The sequence below is a fragment of the Electrophorus electricus genome, chromosome 8 (assembly GCF_013358815.1).
Source record: "Electrophorus electricus isolate fEleEle1 chromosome 8, fEleEle1.pri, whole genome shotgun sequence".
NCBI classification, from domain to species: domain Eukaryota; kingdom Metazoa; phylum Chordata; class Actinopteri; order Gymnotiformes; family Gymnotidae; genus Electrophorus; species Electrophorus electricus.
Window position 1 is genome coordinate 16,025,636 of NC_049542.1, and position 6,132 is coordinate 16,031,767.

Consider the following 6,132-nt stretch of genomic DNA (forward strand, 5'->3'; position numbering starts at 1 on the left):
ACTACCCACAACCAGCTGTTTGCTCACTGCTTTACCGCTGATTCAGCTAGCTGAGAAAATAAATGAATATATATATAAACATTTTTAACCCTCTTTTTTAACCCCTTTTTCTTGTTCAGTTTCATCAGTTAATTGGCAGAGTAGCCCCAGGAAAGATAATTTGGGTAATTTATTTCAAGGATCTAGGCCTGAATTATTGAAATATTCCTCTAGTATCACTTCATTAGTTGAATGTTATTGATGCAAAAAATATGACACTGACAATGATACTGTCTAAAGACTCTTATTTTAAATCTCTTGTTTTTAAATGTGGGAACACACATCATCTGCTGATAGATGGCTCTTTAACATCTGGCACAGATGGCCAAACACACCCACACAAACACACACACAGACCAACACTCCACTGATACCCCACAACAGAGGGCTTTGGTCTCCTGCCTCTTTGGCAGAGTGCCCATTGTATGATAATTACTGGTGCACTAAGGGTACACCATTAATTCTTCTCACATTACATAGTTTGACCCATGCGGAATTGTAATAATTTTATTATCACACATATTATACTTGCACATCTCCCCATAATTATTACACTGGTTACTAACTGCTTTCAATTAATAGAAATAGAGCTGGCTGTGCTGATAGAAAAGTTATAATACAGACAACAGTAGTCAACAGTTTTCACTACAATTTAATAAAGGTCTGATCCTTTCTCATCGTAGAACAGTCTCCATTTGCAGTTACAGATGCATCCATGGGGTTAGCCCCATGTATTCTGGCAGTGTAACAAGAGATAAAGGCATCTGTAGTTGGTCAGAGGTGTGGCCAGGAATGGAGCTGGGTGGTGTTGTGGAGTCTCCAGGCTCTATCGCTGCTCCTGCTGAGCCATGCTATTGTGACCTGGGATGGAGGCTTTCTGCTGCCCATCTGTCCAGCCTGCAGTGACACACGTTCTTTTGTTCATTTGGCCAACAACAGTCAGTCCCTCCGGGGCGAACACCATGATGGTCCACGTCCCCAGCCTGGCTCCACTCCTTCTTTCCGCTCAGTAGCTTTCATCTGACGAACGGCACATTGTCCAAATCACCACCCTGATAGAGAGAAATATGGACAGTTGCTTGGTCACTTTGCCTTTTTTTCCCCCCAAAACAGACAGGTAATTCAGGACAGGTTGAGTGTTTCCAAAGAAAAATATTTTTCAAAATTAGAAGAAAAACTGAATTAGAAGAAAATTAGAAGAAAAACTGCCACCTTTCTCTGAAACTGTGTCTCTTGTCACTTCATAAAGTGTTCACAAAGTACAGGCAGTCTGTAAAACATGTAGCAGACTGCCCTCACTTACCTTTTTTCTGTCTTGCAAGCTATTAATATTTGTTTATTAATATTTGTTTTCTATTTGCAGAATATTTAAAGGACAACTGACACTGCTCCCTTACTGACTGACTAATTTAGTACTTATTGTAGGGCATTATTTATGCTTTTTAACAAACTCTAGCACTTATTGTTTATAGCACTTATCATTGTTTAAGATAGACCTTATATATTTTGCACTTCTAGGTATCAGCATTAATTCCTGTATTCTACAGTATTCTAGTTCATTGGTATGTTTAATTCTAACCTACTATACTGTACTAGGATATATTCTATGACTAAACGACAAAGCACTTTTGTAAGTCACTCTGGATAAGGGCGTCTGCTAAATGCCGTAAATGTAAATGTAAATGCAAATGTAAATGTTGTCAGGAGTATGCAGAGTATGAAGAATTTGACCACAGAACTGTACTAGGACAAAGAGATTATATAAACTACAAACATACAAGATAAAAACACCTAGTATGTTTGCCAAAAAGTATGTCAAATTCCTTTTAAAAAAAATGCCATTTGTCAATTGTAAACCTCTTGAGAGATTTTTTAACAAACAAAGGAAATCCCAAATTTGTAAATCCTTAGATTATCATAAAGTGGGACTATTCTACATGTAGGACACTGAGTAGGAGCTGAAACCAATTTGAGATATGAAATCCATTATTTTATTACACTTGGCCTTCACACTGCGTGTTGGAGATGGTGCAATTACTGGGAGTTATGCAACACCCTACCAGCACATCACTGAGTTTTCAGGTTACATATTGCTTCTAACCAGGCGTGTGTGTTTATGCTCAGCCACACACTCTTCAGTGGGAGTTCTTTTCTGAGAACCATCGAACTTCCTGCAGTGTGAGAGAGACAAAATATGAGAGGGAAAGAGAGATAATAAAGAATTTCAGGCATGGAAGTGTTGCAATTCTGCCCACCCCTACATATGTCAGTCTTCTACTCTTCAATCTTTCCTTATTTAGGCAGAAAGTATGATCTTAACGTACAGGGTAGGGTGAGAGCTGCACTCTACCTGTAGTAAGCTGCTAGGCAGGAACTTAGCATGGATTGCAGCTTCTGACCATGGAACACTCTCACAGACACTGTGAGGGTTACCTGGCTCAACACCTAGCCCAGGAATGCTCCTCCCTCTCTCTCTCTTTCTCTCTATATCCATCTGGTGCTCCTCAGTCATGCCAATAGACTGGATTGCCTTTTTAGGGAATGACTGTGACAGGCTTGCAGTGAGTGACACTGGATTCCCCTTCCTCTGTATTGTCTCTCTCCCTGTGGCCCAGAGCTCCATCCCATCACTGCCTCTTCCACCCACTCTCTGTGAGCAAAGCCCAGCACCGATCAGGGCAAAGCTCACTGCCACAGAAGATAAGGATCCATTAAACATGACTATGTCATGTGGCATGTTATTTTATATGAAGGTAAACACATTATACAGTGAGTATTGCCCGATACATATTAGCTGCAAATAAAGATGACATGAACGTTTCGGAAAAATGCCTGAAAAGCATTCAGTGTTTTAGCAAAACTGAAATGCTTTCTTATGAACAGGAGTCCTTGTTTCTAGTAATATGCCATTATGGAATAATGACCATAGCCACAGCCTAATGGATACAACCAATGGAAGAGATGTCTTCACCTCCAGCACTGCTTTCCTTGGCTGGGTGGGATGACGGACATGGGTCGCATACTCAGGAATTAACTGGACAGCTGGGGCAGCAGAGCAAGCATCTAATTCTCACCCCTTTGTACCAGCACGGTTGAAGCCTCTGTTCCCTCTACAGGCCTCTGACTGACCCTGCACAGAGTGAAAGTTGGCTGATGGGAGAAAAGAGATCAGGGTAAGCAGGCAACAAGGCTCCTCACAGGGACAGAGGAAGCAGCCCAGGCAGAGAGATAGCCAGAATACCAAGCATCTCTGATTCAATGCCCTGTAAACCACAGATGCTCTTAAATCCAGACTCTTTTCCCTCTCTACACCATACATATCTGGATAATAACAGGGGCAGAGAGTGAGCGGGGAAAGAGATCCCTCATATTTCACATATTCACACGGAACAGTCTGTCTCTCACTGACTTCTTTTCCATGTTCTGTCAAGCTCGAGCAATGTTATAGCCCAGAAGTAGGTCACAACATATGAGTCAATGCTGGCTGCAGCAAAGTTATCTCTGCATAATTGATGAGTTATAATCTTGAATGACCCAGCTGGTGTGAACACAAATCTGATTTAAGTTTAAATGAAGTAATCCTGTTTATTTCAGTTTCCAAGTTCTTTACAATGAGTATGAAGATATATGCTCACATGCTTTAGAAAATAATGTGGTAAATTTTTCCAGCTGTTTGAAATTAGCATTATGGAACAGTGTGAAGGGAAAGATGTGGGCACATCCACATTCAGTGGGCCTGGGTGTGGTTGAGGGAAAGGAGAGTGTAAATGCTATGATTCTGAGACACATCAATAACATAATCATGCAAACAGTTTTTGCACTTCAGCCAAAGAAGCAAAGAAGGTGCTTTTTCAAATAAGTTTCTTTTTTTTAACACATAAAGTACAAGAAAGGGGAAGTTATCTGAAATTGGACTCCATTTTTACAATAACAGGAAACTGAGGCCTGTGCTGAATCAAGGGATATACATGATAATCTTTTTTTTATCTGCCTTCAACCATTCACAACATTACTCCTATCCCTACCCACACATTATCTCAGAGATCTTCCTAACACTTTTAGTAATCACATCACGGTCTTTAAAAGGTTTATTTTCATATCTAAAGTGGTTGATCAATCCAGTGCTCACATGATGAATACAAGGTTATCAAGTTCTTTGTTGCATAAGATAACAACTAAAAAATCTTTTGTTACATAAAATCCAAACATATTTTTGTTGGATATCCAGAGTTACCCATGGGCTTCCTAACCATGTCTCTTACAGGAGAAATCCTGCAGTTCAATCCAACCTGTGTCATGGCTTGTCTTTGACAGTTACAGTTGCATCTAACAATAACTGCTGATAATAGTTCAAGTTCAAGTTCAAAGTTCAAAGAGGTTTTATTGTCATTTCAGCTATATACAAGTACACAACAAAAACGAGACAATGTTCCTCCAGGACCATGGTGCAACACAAAACAACAGACAACATGCTACACAAGTGCAAACAGTCCATCATTAGTGATCATAAAAGTCAAAAACATTGAATTAATAACTTGTAGGAGACAAAAGCAAGGCCATATTTTCAGTCGTCCTGTTTAGTAACATCATTAGGAGAAGAGCAATTAGCATTTCTTAGAATTTTTAGCATGCATAGGCAAGCACTTGATTCTGTTCAAACTCAGTGCCTCTGTTACATCAGAGTAATCGCTAACCAATAGCTCCTCAGTGTGGGAAGTAGGAGGTGTGTATTTCTTCTGTGTGTCTCAGTCCTAAATGTAGCTTGCTTAGGACACACAAGCTCAGTTAACAACCTACAGAAAAACAGAATTATGTGAATAATTTATCCCTTAAATATAAGACAAAAAAAACCAACTCATGGCCAAAATTTTAAAAAGAAGCAGTATTCATACTTTAGAAAGGCATATATGTTAATAACTGTACTCCTGTAAACCTCTATACAACACTTATAGATTCAGTTACAGAAAATGGCAGGATGCCCCAGTGGTTTTCACCAACTGTACCTGAGGAAACTGTTCTTGGAGTTCTAGGTCTTGGGGTTTTAAGGGGAGAAACAAGCCTAGATCATAAACTGGTTTGGGAACCATGCATTTGCCAGAATACATAGAGCCCTGGAGTAGAAAGAAACACGCCCCCTAAGTTTCATCCAAATACTGTGGGCTGACTGTGTGACTGAGCCCTATGCACTTTGATGACTAAGTTTGGCAAAAACTACCTGCTGGTTCTGCCCTTATATGGCACCTGAGACATGAGAAGTGCACAGAAGCTCCTCCCCAGAGGCCTTGAGCACGCAATTGTTTGTCATCTAAACAGTACAAGCAGGGAAGAGAATGGGAGTGATAGGATGGGAGTTTCATAGAAAATGTAAGAGTTATTGTGTGGGTATGAGTGTGCGTGACAGCATATGTGTGTGTACATGTGTAAGAGAGGGTGTGAGTAAAAGAGAGATAGAGAACTTGTTGAAAAGACTAAGACTGAAAACTATTGATGTGAAATTTAGAAATTCAGTGCAGCATGATAATGGTTTAGTTTTACACACTTGAAGCACAAAGTTCGCTGCCCTAAGTTGACACAATATATCAGTCATCTTTTCCTTTGCCAAGGCTGACTATATAAGGCTAAGACTCCGCTATCATCATTCTAGACCACTTCCTTCTCGTTTGCTGTGATGTGGATCTCTGCTACAGCATTTATCTTTGCCTCTCAGTGTCACTAAGAGCTACTGTACCTTTTACACAATGAGCAAAGAGAATGAGAAACACATGCAGAATGTCAAATCCCCACAGCAAAACCAAAGTACAGCTGTATGAACATGGGAGATTAAAAAGCAATACAGGTTACCTTGTAGTTTTTACAAAGGGAAAAAACATGGTTATGAGTGCATCAAAATAAAAGTGAAAACCATCACTGCTTAAAATTCCCTAGCATCGCTTAGCAAGCAATACTTCATTCATTTGGCCAGCAGTTTCAATCTGATTTCCTTGAGAAAGTGCCATGTGACAGCGGCCTTGAATTCTTGACATTGTTACCATGTGACACACTTAAAGATTTCCTTTTATGGTGGTTGCTGTTACATCTGCTAGAGGGCGAGGC

At 40.0% G+C, this 6,132-nt stretch overlaps 1 long non-coding RNA gene across 1 annotated transcript; it reads right to left on the reverse strand.

The window, feature by feature from the left end:
• Positions 1-532: 532 nt before the first annotated feature.
• Positions 533-5,193, reverse strand: LOC113586310. Its single transcript, XR_003411630.2, has 5 exons — positions 5,043-5,193; positions 4,734-4,832; positions 3,011-3,169; positions 2,100-2,210; positions 533-1,091 (listed from the first exon to the last, which is right to left on the reverse strand). It is a non-coding gene; the product is annotated as an uncharacterized LOC113586310 (long non-coding RNA).
• Positions 5,194-6,132: the final 939 nt, after the last annotated feature.